The sequence below is a fragment of the Abramis brama genome (genome assembly GCF_963993115.1).
Source record: "Abramis brama genome assembly, chromosome: 20".
NCBI classification, from domain to species: domain Eukaryota; kingdom Metazoa; phylum Chordata; class Actinopteri; order Cypriniformes; family Leuciscidae; genus Abramis; species Abramis brama.
In genome coordinates, this window is record NC_139982.1 from 4457570 (window position 1) to 4476570 (window position 19001).

At 38.3% G+C, this 19001-nt stretch overlaps 1 long non-coding RNA gene across 1 annotated transcript in view; it reads left to right on the forward strand.

Moving 5' to 3' along the window:
• Positions 1-703: 703 nt before the first annotated feature.
• Positions 704-19001, forward strand: part of LOC311071448 — a 138666-nt gene continuing 120368 nt past the window's right edge. The window contains exon 1 of the long non-coding RNA XR_014603845.1: positions 704-799. This is a non-coding gene — a long non-coding RNA (uncharacterized lncRNA). The remainder of the gene's footprint in view (positions 800-19001) is intronic.

Below are 19001 nucleotides of genomic sequence, written 5' to 3' on the forward strand. Positions count from 1 at the left end.
TTTTTAAAAGTCTTGTGAAGAAATAATCAGTATGGGTTTCATGGCCTTATTTCAGTGAGAATTTTTTTTTGTATTTTCACAAACCACGCATAATTGTCATTATCTCAAAACTACAAACTTTTACATACATGGTGCTGATATATTATTGTAGCAGAGTTTGTGCTGAATACAGTGTAATTAGACTTTAGCCATGAAAATGTCACAAGTAACAGAAATAACCAGAAATGTCAGAGCATGTCAGAACACCTCCAGGGCCCAGAAAACAGCTCAGACCTCAGAGGGTTAACAGCCTGTTTCTTCTCCATTTGATGATTTCAGACACACATGAGGCTTCATGATAGATGGAGTGACACCATGAACTCTGATTAGAGATTCACAATCAGTCCTGATACTTTCTGAACAGACTCATGATTCATGATCTTACTTTAGTGATGGCGCTTCATCTAGTGGAAGTGTAGCAGTGATGATGGTCACATGACTGAATATGGACACAGAGATGGACGTTCATCTGCACATCCTCAGTGTCTCAGGAGTCACAATAAAAATACAAAATAAAGTCATGATTCTGTAACTCTAGTGTATATTAGTTTGTTATCAGCACAAGCTGTTGTAAATCCTGCCCACTTCTTTGCATTGTCAGCACATGCTTCAGTGCTCTAAGAGTGTTTATAGTGCTGTGAGTTTAACACTTCTTGACTGAGAGCAGAGCAGAACACACTCTTCATCATCACACAAGACTAAACTACAGCAATGAACACAATTAACATCTTCATCTGGACCATTTCACTGTTTATTCAAGGTTTGTGTAATACAGTTTTTACAATAATTATTAGTTCTCTTAAAATCTGAAATGTATATTTGTATCATATACTGTATATCATCATATATATAATTTTGTTTGACAATGTTTGTGTTTTCTTTCAGAGTGTAGAGGACAGATCACTGTAACTCAGAGTCCATCAATAACAGCAGTTCAACCAGGAGAAGAAGTCAGAATAAACTGTAAAACCAGCAGTAATGTGGATGTGGCTAGTGGTGTTTATCATCATTTAGCCTGGTATTCACAGAAACCTGGAGAAGCTCCTAAACTCCTCATATATTATGCAACAACCCGTAATACTGGAACTCCATCTAGATTCAGTGGCAGTGGATCTGGCAGTGATTTTACTCTGACCATCAGTGGAGTCCAGACTGAAGATACAGGAGATTATTACTGTCAGAGTTTACACTATCCAAACAGTAAACTTGTGTTCACACAGTGATAAAGAGTCGTACAAAAACCTCTGTCAGTCAGACGTCACAGTGACTGTACTGATACAGCTGAGAGAAACTGCAGCTGCTGATGGAGGATCACAAACTACACAATATCAATGTTTAGTTCAAAGTTTCTAAAGACTTTAAAGGTAAATATGATATAAGATTTTCTTTATGCTAAAATACATAACCCAGTTCATTGTTCATTGACTAATATTAGTTTGTCATTCATGTGTGTCTCTCTCTCAAATGCAGGGCCGGCTCAGGCTCCGCTGGTTCCCTAGGAGAGATTTTAGATAGATCATTCCTATGAATTACAACTTACTATAATATAACATGAATACTGATGGATGTTAACATAAATATTAAATAAATAAATGTTGAAATAAATTATTAATTAAAAAGCTGGGGAAAAAAAGAATCACACAATAATTAAACTAGAAATCAACAAAAAAGTGCAAAAACTCTATTACATGATATAGTCCAGCACACTAAGGGCCCTATCTTGCACCCAGCGCAATTGACTTTGTACAGCGACGCATGTGTCATTCCTATTTTGCACCCGCGCAAAGCAGACTTTTCCCTCCACAGACGCACGTCGGTTAACTAAGAAATACACTTGCGCTCCCCGGGGGGCGGTTCAGCGCAAAAAGGAGGCGTGTTCCGGCACAAACGTTCCCTCATGCTATTTTACAGGTTTAGAAAACAATTCCACCACTGACCGAAAAAAAAACAGTCTAAAGTCAGTGGCGCGTTGCGCATGTTATTCATATGCTATTTTAAGGGCGCATGCTTGGCCTTAATCAATGTAGCGTGTGCACAACGCACACTTTGATTCTCTCATATACACACAGACGCAGCAGTTCTCATTTTTGCAAATCATACATTATTACGATAGATAGATAGACAGTTTATTATAAAAGCATACATCTAGCTTACACATTTACCCAAATTATCATACGCCTGTTTAACTGAAGTTAATTTGGGTGTGTTTCTCCATCCATAACGTCCCTGACGAGAACGTCGGTCTCCTCGGCTGTGAGCCGCTCCTCGCGCGCGCCTGGCAAATCCGCCGTTATAATAGCAATCCGCCATGGAACAAGCGCGCCTGCTCTTAAAGGGAATGTGAGATGACGCTCTGATTGGTTTATTTCACGTTACGCCCAAACCACACCTATGAATAATGAAGCTACTTCAGACCAACCCCTTTTAGATTTGCGCCGGGTGCAAGAGTCATTTATCCCGCCGGGAAAATAGCAACAGCGCCAAGACCCGCCCACAAAGTTACTTGCGCTTTGCGCTTGACACTTGCGTTTCAGATCGTTAAAATATGGCCCTAGAGCTCTTAGTCTCAAAGTCATCAATGACTGAATCAAAAGCCAAGTTGTGAGCCCCATGATGACTGATGCTGATCTCTGCAGGTCCACTTAGACGCTCTCGGCTCATGGTAGACCTCATGTGTGTTTTAATCAGCTTGATCTTTGAAAAGCTCCTCTCCGCAGCCGCTACAGTCACTGATACTCTCAGTGCACACACATGTTTGAGCAGATTTCTTGCAGTCGCTTTTCATGATTAAACTCAGGGATCTCCATGGTGGTCATGTTGGCTGATGGTAGGTCAGGGAAACTTCTCATTTCTAGGGCGAGTTCTTTTCATCTATGTCTGATTGTCCACCATTACTTAAAGTGCCGCTTAGTGTCTCACACACTGCTGCATCAGTTCTTCATTTTTCATCTTAGGGAAGTTGACAAGAACACCAAACTTCTCCTTGACCTCTGCCAAGGTCTTGAACCACTCCTCCAGTGACACAATGGCCACATCCACCACTACATTACACATGTTCTCCATCCTCTTCAGTGCATCACTGATGGGCTCATCTGGACATTCATATGAGAACTGTCTACGTGTTGATCACAGCCTCTTCTCTTTGAGAACAGCATCCACTTTCATTTCTTCACACATCTCTCTTGCTAAAGCTGGAGCTGAAGCAAAGCCTTTACCGCGGTAGTCAGTCAAGAAAGTTTTAGTTTTGCCAAGCCGGTCCACTGCCGTCTCCAGCTGAAACACACTGCATCAGCTCACTGAAGTGCTCCTTCACTTGTGGCTTGTCCTCCACTGACACAGTCCTAATGACAACTGAGAGCTGCTCTGTGTGGCTTATATCAGGGGTGCAATCCAGTACAGCCTAATGGAAAAGATTTCACCTCTGTCTTAATATTTTTCATAAGTGTTTCCTTTTTATCTTGTTTTATGACAATTCTGGAGAAAATTCTGGAGACAATTCTGGCCTGCTGGGGAAGGTTTTTATTGTCACTCCCTTGCAAGTAAAAAATAAAATAAAATAAGCAAATTATTAGACAATCTTTGCTGAAATTTATTTGGATGTTGTTTTTGTTACCAGGCATGGTTTATTTGATGATGATGATGATGATGATGAGGAGGAGGAGGATGGTGAGGAGGAGGAGGAGGAGGAGGAGGAGGAGGATGATGATGATGAAGGATAAGGAGGATGAGGATGATGAGAAGGATGAGGAGGATGAGGAAGAGGATGAGGAGGATGGTGAGGAGGAGGAGGAGGAGGATGATGATGATGAAGGATAAGGAGGATGAGGATGATGAGAAGGATGAGGAGGATGAGGAAGAGGAGGAGGAGGAGGATGAGGAAGAGGATGAGGAGGAAGAGGAGGAGGAGGAGGAGAAGGAGGAGGAGGATGAGGAGGAGGAAGAGGAGGAGGAGGATGAGGAAGAGGAGGATGAGGAAGAGGAGGAGGAGGAAGAGGAGGAGGAGGAGGAAGAGGAGGAGGAAGAGGAGGAGGAGGAAGAGGAGGATGAGGATGAGGAAGAGGAGGATGAGGATGAGGAAGAGGATGAGGAGGAGGAGGAGGATGTCTATGATTTGAGACAAAAATGAAATTGCGCTGAAACCATGCAGGAACTCATAGTGCACCTTTAAGGTCTTCAAATGTCTCATTGTCTGTTCATGAATTTCGTAGTAGATGTTATGTGAAAGAAAGAGGTAACACTTCATGTCTTTCTTACTTGTATTAATAGCTTAACCAAAATAGGTACAAGTATGAAAATGATTGACCTTCATTGGCTGGCCTCATGAATATTCCTACAGTTATCCATAAGGACATAATAATTAACTAATGCTGCATATGGATGGACTTATTATAACTAGGGCTTAACTACATGAAGAAATGGCAGCCCTCATCAAATGTTTTTAAAGCATTGAACAACAGACCACAATACAGGATAAAGCAGTACAAATGACATAGCTTATTTGAAATTAAAGAACTACTCTCTTTAGCGTCATTCTATAAAGAAGAAAATTATGAATACAATATTAAAGCTTCAGCCTGAAACATTACAGTGTGTTCAGCTAACCAGTATAAATAATGTCAGAATGTACATCCCAATTATGTTAATGGAATTTAACACACAAGGCCTGTTATAAGTAACACCCACTCATAAGGATTTTTCAATAGCTGAAAGAGCACATTAAACAACTTGTGCAAAAACAAAGCAACACTGAAAACCTGGGAAAATGTGTGCAAGTAACAATCCCTTAAAGTACTTGCTTGTTGACACTGAGAGTATAGATTACATATACTTTTAAACCTTATTCTATGAAAGAAATTATGTCAGTTACTTGAAACAATGTATTATGATATGATCCTGAAGAATAGTGTCTGAAGGGTGGGGATAAAAAAAAAACACACACATCATTAATAGCCCTCATGAATACATGTCAACATGGCAGCTTCAGTCAGAACTAGGTGGTATGCTTGTACAAGAAAACATCAATAGCAATCCTTGAATGAAAATGAGGATATCAAAACGAAAACCATTACAAACATTTTCACTGGATATCTAAGGTGACACTGATTATAACCGTACACAGCTCTGCTAAAGTGAAACATTGAGGATTTGATAAAAAAATATAATATTTTTTGTTACATCCGTTCTCTGATAAGTTACATATATTTTTTTTTTTCGTTTAGTGTTTCCTGTGTAGCGGATGAGCAGATCGTTCATTCATTGGTTCTGAATTAATGCATCATGGCTTGTTGAATCTAAACACAAATGCACATTCATTCTTAAAATCCAAGCTCTGGCCTCTGAACTCCCAATACAAATCATGCTTAGGCTCCATCTAGTCTGCAACAAATGGTCTTTCGCGACACTTTATGGCACCCTGGAGTATTACCAGAACAACATACACAGCTTCTTCTGCGAGCGTCGCAAGCCTCAAAGAGATGCACCGAAGAGATAACGGAACTCTCCATGTGACATTCCAGACACAGAGCATTCCATACACACACACACACACACACACAAACGTTTCTTTACACTCATCATGTAAGTCATTACTAAGATGTATTCGATAGGTTTGTGCGTTGCGTAACTGGTTAGACCTGTTATGCGATGGTTATGATTTTCTGAATTGTAACTTGGAAGTGTTTCTCCTAATTAATGTTCTGAAATAGAATCATGGTCTTGTAACCTGACCCCCCTGCTATAGGATAACACTTTACAAGATAATGGGGAGCGCAACGCGACCGACATTCCAACACACACATTAACGCAAACACATACACGAACTTTGAACATTAAAGCTGCAGTCGGCAAGTCTGGCAGATTGAGTGGATTTAGCCAAAATTTTGAATGTTTACAACTCTCATCCCCACTACCAACGAGCACCCGCCCATCATCAGTGTGTATGTACCTGATTTTCTGTGAACGCATCCGTCTCTTCAGCATCGATCAACACCATGGACTCGGAGGTAGGCTGCCGTGGCTAATCTATCCATAGATAGCAATAACTGAGGAATTGGAAGCTTGTTAGTAGATTTTCTCTCCGCCATCACGCTTCGTACAATCTTCAGGCGAACTTCAGGCATGTCGTGTGCATGTGATATTGTAATGTGCGCGTCTGCGCGAGGGAGGGGGGATCTGTGGCGTGTGCACGAACTGTGATTGACAGTCAGATCTCACACCCCCCTGCGCTGATTGGACCCGATGAGACGGGAGCGGTGGATTTTTGCAAAACAAATAACACGCTCCAGGTGGAGTTAGAAGCTCGGGTTTTTTTCTAAAACCACCTTATTTATGTTGTTCTGTTGGATTATAGTGTCAATTTCACTGAATTTGATCAAAAAAATGTTGCCGACGGCAGCTTTAAACTTAGAATATAAGCATGTCATTTTTCATATACTCCTGTGTGTTTCCTAGGTTATATTCACTTCGTTTCTGACGTTTATTTGAAGGAACGAACTTTTAAATGCTTCTATTCGTGCATGTAATTGTAACTTTATATCCTTAGCTGTTTTATAATTCATTCTTGGTATCTGTTTAACCGTCTTGTTTTGACTGAACCACTCCTACATAGGAGATTACAGTAAAATGTATTGTTCTGTGTGTACAATATTTCTGGGCAGAAATGACGAAATTTTATACCATCATAAACTATGCAAAGAAGTTCTTCTGACAAGACAAAGAGAATTCCCCCCGCTCGGAAACCTCTGAAAGTGATTGGTCTACGTATGCAAAGCAGGCGTGAACCCATCTTTTCCATAAAAGACCGACTCAGGAAATTTAAGAGTGCACTTTTTTCTGTGAGAGTTTTTCTGGGTCCATGGCTCCTTCGGGACCTTTTCTCCGTTTCTCTTTTCTTTATTTTCGTCTTCGGACTCTCCCTACGTTCAGTGAAGCGAATGTAGCCGGCAACTTCAACTCAAAGAAAAAAGACTCTTTTGAAATTCCCGCGACCGCGCTCAGCTCCTCTTCCTTAAGGACACCCGCACGAGCACTTCGTCTGAGAGAATTTCTGGTTCCATGGCTCCTTAGGGAGCTCTCATCTCCGTTTTTCTTTTCTTTACTAAGTTTTATTTTCATATTCGCCTCTCCCTCCATGAGGGAGATGAACTCTGAATTGTTTCGTTGGTAACTTAACGTTCGGTGAACCTTTAAATCTTCCCGCGAGTCTGACACGAAAGACACGATGAAACACGCCCAGCTCTAAAAGAACGACACACAAGCTTTCTTTCCTCAGCAAATACAAAGAGAACCATACGCAAGTATTGATTTTGATTTGATTGATGTGATTTCTTGTTGTCTCTCTCAAAGGTTACCTGGTCTGTGATTTGTGCCATACTGTGATCTCTCTCTGATCGCAGATTTTTGCTTTCACTTTCGCTCGCTCATCCTTTCATCCTCTCTCTCTCATCTGTTATCCATTTTGTCTTGTATTGTTTTTTACTGTTTGTATTGTTATACGCATATTTACTCGTGTAAATTGTAGTATTTTGTATTCCTTAGTTCGATGTATTAGTCCAATTATTAAAATTCCATATATCCTTGATTGCCTCTGTCTTAAATGCTCATATTACGAGTCAATGAAATGTTTCGATCTTTATGGAAGCATATGGGTAGCAAATTTTCAATTTGAAATGTAATATGCAAAATGACAATGCAATATGTAAAATGGCAATGCATTTCTGTAATTAAATTTAATTTTTCCATATCCTTCATGGCCAGAAACTATTCTTCCTGAAATTATAAGAAGTGATAACTTTATTGAGAAGTTGATAAGTTAATATTATGGCCGTTTGCTGGACAAACAACTGTTTGATAATTACATTAATTTCCATTAAGGGTTATCTCATAATCAATCTGAAATAAGGCTATTGATAAATGAATAAGGAATTATAATTCGTTGTGATTGATTATTCATATATACAATCAATCTATTTTCAACTTCGATAATTTAATGTAACTGTAATATGCAATATATGAATCATATTCATGATTAATAATTAATATTCCCTACAGATCATTTGAGCTAATGTTAATGTACTACCCAGTGCGGTTACACCTGTTTTATTTCACATGTCTGTTCCTATTTGTGGATAATGGTTCGTTTCCTCTGTATCAGTAAGTGTTCCAGCATAGCTTGTTTCCCAGTGTTAGTCTCCTAGTGTTATATTGACCTTTTTTCTGTGTACCTTGACTCAGCCTAAGCCTTGTGATTTGGATACCTGACTGCCATTTCCAGTCATGATAATTTAGTAGTTATGATAGTATATGGCATTTATTAAATTTAATACATTTTTCTAAAAGAGTAATGTGGATACAAAATGCTTACAGTATTTACCTTGCTTTGCAGTGGAGCACTTTGAAGAAGTTTGGGATGTGACCACTTGAAGTGCTGTGTTCTGTTGGGAATCTGAAAACAATGAATTTAAATATATTTCAGATAAAACTACAACTTCACATACTGACGTCTCTGTGAAGGCAAGAATAATAATTGTTTTCATTATGAACGCATTCACTTTTTGGTGTGCAAATTTTGTATTTCGGCGCCAATGTCTTGGTTGAGTGTTGCTGACGTTTACGTTGTCCAAGACGGTTGAGGCAGAAGTGCTCTCCAAATTATTCAGGGTGGTTGAAGCATGCGAGTGCCTCAGAAGTGTCCGATCCCCAGAAGTCTCAGTTGAGCCTTTGAAAAGTAAAAATGAAATATGAGGATTAAAGACAATGAGTTTGTTTGATTGTATTATTCTATGAAATCAACCTCAATGTCAGTGTTACGACCTCTCATAAAAATATCAGCTCGGAGAGAAGAGATCTACGTAGCATAAACAAGAACGAGTAAATAGCAAGTCGCTCAAATCTATTTATTCACTCACTTACAACAGACGTCACAATAATAACGAACATACCAACCAGGGAACTAAATTGTACAAAACAGACAACAACTAACAAAGAAAAAACTAAATACAAATATAAAGACACTTGTTTGCTGGCTAGCCCACAAAATCTGTCATCGCTCTTCTTTCTCCTTCTCGTTGGCGTTTATACCGGTATCAATCAGCTCCATCAATCAGTCACTCAAATCACGAACAGGTGCGTCCACCTAAGAGGGAGATAAAGCGTGTTCACGCTCCAAAAGGATAGAGCGATGCCAAGAAAAGCAAGGGAGGGACAAAACAAAGAAAAACAGACACAGACCAAGCCACCGACCGTAACAGTCAGACAACAAAAGAGCTTAGTGGAAGTCTGAACCTGCTGGCTTGAAAAGGCCCACTCATATCAAAAAGTATACTATATCTCTCCTCATGGTCAGTATACCTTCATGTTGATGTAGGTCAGCAATGGTTTCTTCACTGGAATCATCATCACTCGTGCCTACTTCATCTGGTTGGGTAAAAAAAAAAAAAAACAGTTTGGACCAAGTATTTAAATCAAAGACTAAATACAATTATAAATGTGATATGAGAAGTACTTATAAACTACATTTAAAACTGAATTTCACCTTCAGGATTGATCTCAATATCATCCAGCACTTTCCCTTGCAGGTCAGACAGTCTTCCTTTTTCCATTGCTATCAACAGTTTGCTAACTTTTGCAAGCTGCAGGGTACTCTCTGGAAGCCGACAGAATTCCCTGTGGACCCGTATATCATGTCCTAGAAAGGTAGCAAGTTGATCCATTTCATTTTCTTTTAAGCTTGTTTCCTCAATCTTGTTGAGGTGAGTGACTCACCTGTAATGGGAAAGCACACATGAACGTGCAAACAAGTACACATTCTCTGTGTGGACTTGACACTCATTCCTGTTTTTAATGCAACCTTCCTCTCAAACTCAGTAAGGCCCATCATAATGTCAGGATTCAACTCTGTACGATTTCTGGATGTGAAAGCCTGTGTAGCGCCTCCTTCAGGTCACCAGGACACCACGGCCTAATGGGCACCAAGGTAAGTCATACAAGAGGATACGTGGACCAGTACTCTAGATTCGTAAGGAGCAGCAGTGAGAGATTAAATGAACAGACAGACAACAAAGGTAAGTTAGAATAATGTTGCAAGATTTATATTGAAGGGAAAAAAAATAATGAATGAAATTAATTAAATTGTCTCTCTTTCAGGAAGGACAGAAATGGCAGAAAAGAAAAAATTGGTCAGTTGACTGACAATGAAACCACAGATTGTCAATAAATGCAGGAAAAATAAAACAATTAAATAAAATGGTTTCTGGGTTTTCTCTTTTTCCTTGTTAGATTTATTAGTTATTTATCCCCTTTTTAATATCTTTCTTTTTCTTATAGGAATTAGCCTATTTATTTCCTTTTAATCTCTTTTTGAAATCTAATTTATTGCAAACTTTTTCTATTATAACTCTTATTTCAATATTTTCTTTTTACATATTTATCTTTTAGTGTTATAGTTCCTTATTTGAACTAATTTTAGGTTTTAGGTTTCTTAATCGAAATCCACAATGGGTTCACGAGTTCACGTTAATGAAATCTGATGTAATATTAAAATGCGTATTTGGCTTGCTGTCCGGGGGGAGGGGTCCGAGCTCGGAATTCAGCCCGACCCCAGAGTACTCCCCCCTATGAAAGTATGGATTATAGGTATCTATGAGCAGACCCAGCCGAATGTGAGGTGATGGGGAGGTGGCGGGATACTGAGAAATTAGTCATGAGACAGGAGGTAAGGGAAGGCTTTATTTATACTGGCTTCTTCTTGTGCTGATTGGATGATTACCTGAACATGCTCCTCCCGAACTTTGTTACATAAAACTTTATTTAGTTTCCATTTTTTTTACCAGTTCAACTCAGAAATAAAAGTAAAATAAAAATAACAATTATATCTCAATTATTTCACACAATAAACCCTTCTCTTTAAAGAGAAAAAAAAAAACAAGCAATGAACAATGAACAAACGATAAAGACCAATTCAACTATCAATATATAAACAGTTCAAATATAGTGTTTTTTTCAAATACCAGTCTCTGAATTCAAAAGAGAAAAAATATCGTCCACACCCCAGTGAACGTTAGATGCAACAGTTCAGGCCTACCGTTGTGGTGAAAGGGGAAAATAGACTTCGACTGAGAAGAGAAAAGATAAGATTTCGACGTCAGTTCACTCTGTCGTCCTGCACAGTCCTTTTCCTCCGTCCGGGGAAAACTGAGCAGAGGGTCCGATGAAATCGTTCGATGGTTTAGTTTTAATCAGGATTCGCTGGGAGGCTCGCCATCTTGTTCCACACAGTGATGAGCTCAGTCCGTGTCATCGCCATGTCCACGATAAAAACACTCAAAACTAACTCAAAATCACTCGTATAGTTCAGTTCAAATAAAATAAATACATCTCTAGACGTTTTGTCTAGTTTTACGTCAAAATCACTGTTCATTTCTCTCAGAATTATCTCTGCCGATTTCTCTGTGCTAACATCTCATCTCTCCGCGTGCTCTGACGTCATCCCCTCATTCGCGTTACTCTCTCCTGATAGGTCGTCAGTGAACTACACATCATATTCTCTTAAAGGCAACATAACATTCAAAATACAGCATACATTTTTCATATTCACAACATGAGAAATATAAGAACAAAAAGAAAACACTTTTGGATCATTAATGGAAAAAGTTTTAACTTTACAATTCTGAACTCAGTTATTAATTTACTTTTCTTTTAATTCAATTTACTTTGGGTTATTTCTTTTAGTAACCACTCTGGCAGCAGGTACACATCCCGTGTAAAGGGCAAAACATGTGGTTTATTCCATGTGGCTGTTGAAGTGTACCCAGTGCAGCTCCTGAAATGGATTCCGCCCATCTTTTCTCACACAGAGTGGCGAATTGCTTGGCAGACTCTGCGACGGCATTGCGATTTGCAATGATGGCATTGCATTGCACAGTGCCTGCAACCTTAGCCAAACTGTGACCCAATTCCAATAATGGGATTTTATATGAATTGCTATCCAAGTCATAACCAGCAACAGATCTCACTGCTTGTATCACGTGGGGGAAATTACTGGGCATAACAAGGTCTTCAGTGCTCTTCAAAGGTGTTGTAGCTCTTGCAGTTATCAAGAGTCTTGCCATCTCTCTCATTTTTTGACAAATATGTAATCATTTCTTTTCTCATTTGGTTTCCTGCCATTGTACATTCACTCGCCAAGACTAAGTCTCTTTCACTCCTTACAACTAAAGAAATGTCATCCTGGTTCATTTCACAAGCAATCTTCCAAACAGCTTCATGAACTGTTTCAGCTTTTGGCAGGTCAATGTGGATCCGTTTTCGGCCAACTCTAGTCTCCACCTCAACAGACTTCTGAGGGCAGTTTCTGACATGTCTTCATAGACTATCTCTTGCATAGAGTCCTTGACAAAACTTGCAGTGACTGAAGTCATTAGATTGTCTGACTCTAGTGGGTCTTCGACAAGCAACCATTTCTCCATCACCACTGCTTGCCACAGTGGCATTATGGTTAAAGTTTCCCCTCTTCTTAAGAGCGCGTAACAAATCTTTTCTTTCGTGAGATCTTTTCTTAAAACTGAAAGCCTTTGCAACATCAGGCTGTGTACTGTGAGCAGATTCGAGGTGTCTTGCCAATTTAGAAATGGCCTTATTACAATAAAGACAATATTGTTTCTTGTTGTACTTGCTTCGTTTTGCTGTGTTTGGCAACGAAGTGACATTTATGGAGCTGTGCGATGTCTTCTCTGATGAACTGTCACTGCAACTTATCACTGAACTACAATGGCCGCCGCTCATCTTTGAGGAACTAAAACTTCTCTGCTCCTTGGAACTGTTGGTACTATCCGAACTGTGGGCTGTAGCGATCCCCAATGATATTTCCTTTAACACTTTGTGGGGAAGATGATTGTCTATGATTTTTAGATCTCTACTATTAGAACTTGTGTCAGAGGAGTTGCCACTTGAATCTGGAACATAGTTGGCAGTGTGCATAACACAACTTTTAAACATATTAATAAAAACAAAATTAAAAGTAACATTTGAGCTTCTTAATATGATTTGTGTTTTACTATTTCATTATTGTTATCTATTGGTATTTATTACCTGGTCATTTGGGCTTGTTGAGTTTCCATCATGAAATCCACCATCATCGACTGAGGAAGGTCCAACCTTTGAAATTATTAATAATTTTCATCAAACAGAAATGTTCACCCCAAGTTATATCCACTTAATGCTGATTGTCGCAAATTCACATCACACCGCTTCCATTCAGACTGCAGCCGAGATAGCGTATGTTTTCCCCCAATGCCAGTTTGTGCATATTTGATACGTACCTAGGAACCTGTTGTCAATAATTTGCATCATATCTATTCTACATGTTATAGACAAATTAATAATCTCCACTTAATTTAGCATCAGATTGAAAGCAAAAACAAATATATCTTTTTAAATATAATTGTAAATACATTTAGATGTTAGTGTTTCTCAGATTAACCATCTGAGAAACATTTCTCTTAAGTCTTTGGAGTAAGAAATTAAACTACTCTTAAAAGGCTAGGCTAATTTATGTTACAGAAATAATGTTCTTGTAACATTAAAATACTAAAGATAAATACTTTTGCGGTTGACACTCCGCGCAACGTATATTTTTGTGCCAAATACTAGGTGGGTTCGGGGGACAACGGATGACGTTTATGGGAACTATTGATACTTTGAGATACATATATTTCACTGTTTACATGATAGCATATTACAATACAGCCTATAAGGTCAAAAGAAAACTAATTTATAATGAAAAAAGTAGCCTAAATCTACACAAGACTAAACCAGATATGGCTGAAATATATAGGCTATCATGATCATTTTGCCAACAATGATGCTGAACCATGGATTTTTTCAGTTTATAACATGTTTTGTTTATAACTTAAACCAACATAAAATAAAAATGTTGACTACATTATTTAGTATAGGCCTACTTGATGATAATATATAGCCTGCCCCCTAACACTCCTCTGGGCATATGTACAAAATAGTGAATTATGTGATACGCCTACTGATATTGATGCTGATTGAAGAGGTTGCAACTTGAAGGTTGTTGATATTTCAGTTCCAAAGAGAATCAAATTACATTGCTCCCTCTCCTTCCAAAGTAACACTGAAATACATTAACCCAGTTTATTGTTCATTGACTAATATTAGTTTGTCATTCATGTGTGTCTCTCCCTCAAATGCAGGGCCGGCTCAGACTCCGCTGGTTCCCTAGGAGAGATTTTAGATAGATCATTCATATCAATTACAACTTACTATAATATAACATGAATAGTGATCAACATTAACATAAATACTAAGTAAATAAATGTTATCTCTATTACATCTCTATTACATGATACAGTCCAGCACACTAGAGCTCTTGTAATTGTAATCAAAAGCCAAGTTGTGAGCCCCATGATGACTGATGCTGATCTCTGCAGGTCCACTTAGACGCTCTCGGCTCATGGTAGAGCTCATGTGTGTTTTAATCAGCTTGATCTTTGAAAAGCTCCTCTCCGCAGCCGCTACAGTCACTGATACTCTCAGTGCACACACATGCTTGAGCAGATTTCCTGCAGTCGCTTTTCATGATGAAACTCAGGAATCTCCATGGTGGTCATGTTGGCTGATGGTAGGTCAGGGAAACTTCTCATTTCTAGGGCGAGTTGTTTTCATCTATGTCTGATTGTCCACCATTACTTAACCCCCTGAGGTCGGCTATCGCGCCGGCGCGATATACTCGTTTTTTTTCCGTATGAGTGCAAAAAAAAAAAAAATAAAAATAATAATAAAAATTTTATCTTATATGCTTGTGTTATACATCAATCTATCCTGTTAAGTGTGTATTATTTTTGTGTACACTCACAATAAAAACAAAGTGTTGTGCTTTTCGCCAAATAAAGAAAAATAAACATGATGCGAGTTCTGCCTCCTCTCTGTCAGTGTAGTCCATTCTGAAACGCGTCCGAAAATGAACCATAACTCAGCGAATACTCAGTCAAACAGGCATACAGACACACAGGCATGAAGCTTAAATTCTCTACTTTTAAATGAAGTAATATATATAAAAAACAAATATTCTCAGCTTGTGAAATCTGTATTAAAAGAGAGCGATTCCAGTCGAGCTAATTAGAGCTCATTCAGATGTAATGTGACTCCGCCCCGGAGCGCACGCGCTATTCAAACGCAAATGTCTGAGGCAATCCGCGCAATTCTGTGAACGCCCCCATATCAGCTCGAGAAAACACATCAGATCATTGTACTTGTTTACACAGTCTCGCAGCGCTGTGAGGAATAATACTATAATGGTAAATTTACCTCAGAAGTACAAGGAGCAACAGATCCGAGGCTATGGAACAATGTAGTAAGTTTTTTTTTTTCATTCTCAAGTGCGACGCGTTTCTGTGCATGAACGAATGAATGAACGGCAGAGATGCCGCTGTTTACCACAACTGGCAAAAGACGGTTTAAATTTGAATCGTTTCTGTCTGTGAATGTTTTGCTTTTAGCAAACTGTATTGCTATAGGCTACTGAGTAAAAATCGAGTGAAATATGTTGAAATAAAATGCATTTGTATAAGCAACGTATTAAACTGCAAATTAACATTTATATTTCTTATTATAAAAACGAAAGTTACTATGTTACAGACATATGAAAGACAACATTTCATTGATTAGTTTTGAATAGATTATACATTTTCACTGTAAAATATCTGCGACCTCAAATAAGCTTTTGTTTGACAATATTTGCTCATATGTTAAATATAGTATCTTTTGTCAAAAATAAAGTAATCAAATAATATGTTATAGTGTTTATTCCAATGTAGCTTAGGCTATATTCAAGTAATGAATCCTTTGAAATATGTATGATAAATGTATACTTTAGTTTTTACAAATAAATATTACACTTGAATTGTTGTTGTAATTGTAACCTTTTTAATAAAAAAAAAAAAACAAGGTAGATGTAAACAAACTAATAAAAGGTAAATATAAGCCTTTTCTTTAAAATAATATTTTATTTTGTTTTATTAGTGACAAATTTGGGGAGAGGATAAATATTCCAAAACTGAAAATACAGTATGAGATTTAACTGCACAATTACTAGACATGTTTTACTTTTCATATTATAGCCCAATTTGCAAGCACAATTTGTGTAAAAATAAAAAAAAACATGAGATGCTTCCAACTGTTGCTCTTGCATTCTTTCTTGTGACACACCTGAATGAATGGCTCATTAAGTATGCGGCCCCATTGTCTCCAGGTGCAAACCACTAAATATGCATGATCGTTGACGCCCACTCCGCATATTGACTTTCCAGACAGAAAGTGTTTTGTAAAATTTAAATCAATGTATTGTGTTATGTGAATGATTAGGCAGGATAATTTTCACATACTTTTGAAGAAAAAACACTAGACAACGACATCCATTAGTCAAAAGTCTTATTGACACATATTTACTATGTGTTTTGTGGCCTTATTTCAGAAACTTTAGTTTTTAGTTTTTTAAAAAACCATGCATAAACATTATTCTCTCAAAAATACAAACATGTACATGCAAGTTGTTCACATATTATGGTAGCCCTGTTTGTGCTAAATAGAGTGAATTTACACCTTTGCCATTAATATGTTTATAAGCAACTGAAAAAAGCACAAATGTCAGGGCATGTCAGAACACCTCAAGGACCCCAAAAACCCCTCAGACCCCAGAGGGTTAAAGTGCCGCTTAGTGTCTCACACACTGCTGCATCAGTTCTTCATTTTTCATCTTAGGGAAATTGACAAGAACACCAAACTTCTCCTTGACCTCTGCCAAGGTCTTGAACCACTCCTCCAGTGACACAATGGCCACATCCACCACTACATTACACATGTTCTCCATCCTCTTCAGTGCATCACTGATGGGCTCATCTGGACATTCATATGAGAACTGTCTACGTGTTGATCACAGCCTCTTCTCTCTGAGAACAGCATCCAATTTCATTTCTTCACACATCTCTCTTGCTAAAGCTGGAGCTGAAGCAAAGCCTTTACCGCTGTAGTCAGTCAAGAAAGTTTTAGTTTTGCCAAGCCGGTCCACTGCCGTCTCCAGCTGAAACACACTGCATCAGCTCACTGAAGTGCTCCTTCACTTGTGGCTTGTCCTCCACTGACACAGTCCTAATGACAACTGAGAGCTGCTCTGTATGGCTTATATCAGGGGTGCAATCCAGTATAATGGAAAAGTATTTGCAAAGTTTGATCTGACAGCACTTATCAGTTCATTTTGTGTGTTTTTTATTAGGTATGTTGTCATGTTCCCTGCTCCACTCTCTGCTCTATCTATATGTTGCTTTAAGACAGGATCAGATTTGGCCATAAGCTCTTCTTCTTTCAGGAATCTGTCATTATTGGGCCGGAAGAGTGTGTCTGTGGATCCTCTCAGAGCCATGTTTCTCTCAGCAAGAGACTGGATTACTGACACTCTTCTTTTCAACACGTAACGCCACCTCTTCCTCTCTGTCTCAATAAGTGCCATTGCCTGGCTGTCTGTTGTCTGACACTTTTCTTATTGTTTCTTTCTTAAAAACATGAACTTAACCCCTGTGTTATCTCTGCATGGCTTCATTTGTTAGGTGGTCTGAGGAAAAACTTGTTCTAATATTTAATTTTGTTTTAGGGAGCATGTTGGGGGTAAAGGCTAAATGTATAAAGAGCAATCAAAGTACTCAAACTACAAAAGTGCATTGCAGACATGTGAATAATAAGACTATACGTGACATAAAACACGTAACGACCGATCTAAATAAAGACATAGCTTGGATAGAGAGCAGAAAAAAACGCGTATCTAGATTTGTCTATTGATTTTATATTAAACTTACCTCGGGCTGCCTCGAAAGCCCTGCGGTTGAGGCCGTTGAGGATGTTGATGACGCTCCGTGCCGCTCCTGATTACTCATCTCGGAAAAAATTTCCGTGTTTTATTAATATTGATGTGCTTTAATATTATACTTTTGTTACTTGTTAGACTGTCCCACAGATTCCAAAATTCGCGCCGCTGAGTCTCTACTTCCGGTTCAAGGAGCCTTCAATCCAAATCTCACTAGCCAATGAGAGCAAACCTCTGTTAAGCCTGCCCACATGATGTGCCAGAATGGCGAACGTAAATTTGCGCAGTGTAAACAAAAACTTTTAATTCGAAAACGAAAACTCTGGCAGCGCAATCAAACGCATGTTTAGCGAAAGGGAACGTGACAATCGTAAACAAAGAATGCAGTTTATCTGAAGACGATATTAATTTTTTTGGTGTTTATTTGATTGGTTTTATTTTCTGAGTGTTTTTCTCCATTCTCAATGCAATTTTTTTTTCATTTTTGCAAAAGTTTCTTTCATTTTTATTGGCACATATATAATTCCATACTAAGATAAGGGATTAATTTAGCGCTAGTCTCCCGGGAGAAGCACTGATTTGAAATTTGCCTTTGCCAGAGCTGAGGAAAATGGCCAGTGAACAGGTTTGTTTCTGTCTTACTTTATCTATAATTAACCTTTTTAAGGTTTTCTTTTGCAAAATGTTATTGCATATCTAGACAGAAATCCACATTAGCAGTTAGTAGCACTTCACTCTCTCTTGGATAGGGGAATCTATAAGCTGAAAGCTCTGCCATCATACTTTTTTTTTTTTTTTTTTTTTTTTTACATCGGATGCGTGTGAAATGACTAAATTAGTGATTATGTCTACTTTGAACAAATCTATTTCTTTCGTTCTCCATAAATTATTGAGAACATTTCATTTAATTGAGAGGCAGGTTTCAATTGTCTGTCCAAAATAATAATTTGGGCACTGCATACGTCACAGGCAAGTTAAGAAACAATTGTATATAGTTTGTTTTGTTCATTAATTATTTTATTACATTAACAGTTAAGCTGACTGAATTCCAACTAAATAAATAAATAAGTGGGACCCTCCTTTC